Genomic DNA, 383 nt, shown 5'->3' on the forward strand with positions numbered 1-383 from the left:
GTTCAATCATTAAGTGGTATGTGGATTGCACAATCATGAACAATCACCCTTGAAATTTACATAACGATATTCATCTTACTTACTTAACGAACCTTGTAAAGCAAATGCATGCTCTAGATCTTGAATCAACAAAGTTGTGATTTCATTAATATTACACCACATTCCAGTATGCATGTACCATCGTAGATATGAATTTAGTATGTGATGTTTGGCTAAAAATCAGATCCCAGACAATAAAGCTTCGTTCGTTCCTAGCATTATGAATGATACTTTTTCACAACAGTGTTATAACGCTATGTTACTTTCGCCTACCTTTTCTGCATTTATGAGCATAGAAAACTTTTTTTTACATGGTATATGGATAGATAAATAGAAAGAGAAAA

The sequence above is a fragment of the Penaeus monodon genome, chromosome 23 (assembly GCF_015228065.2).
Source record: "Penaeus monodon isolate SGIC_2016 chromosome 23, NSTDA_Pmon_1, whole genome shotgun sequence".
Taxonomy (NCBI): domain Eukaryota; kingdom Metazoa; phylum Arthropoda; class Malacostraca; order Decapoda; family Penaeidae; genus Penaeus; species Penaeus monodon.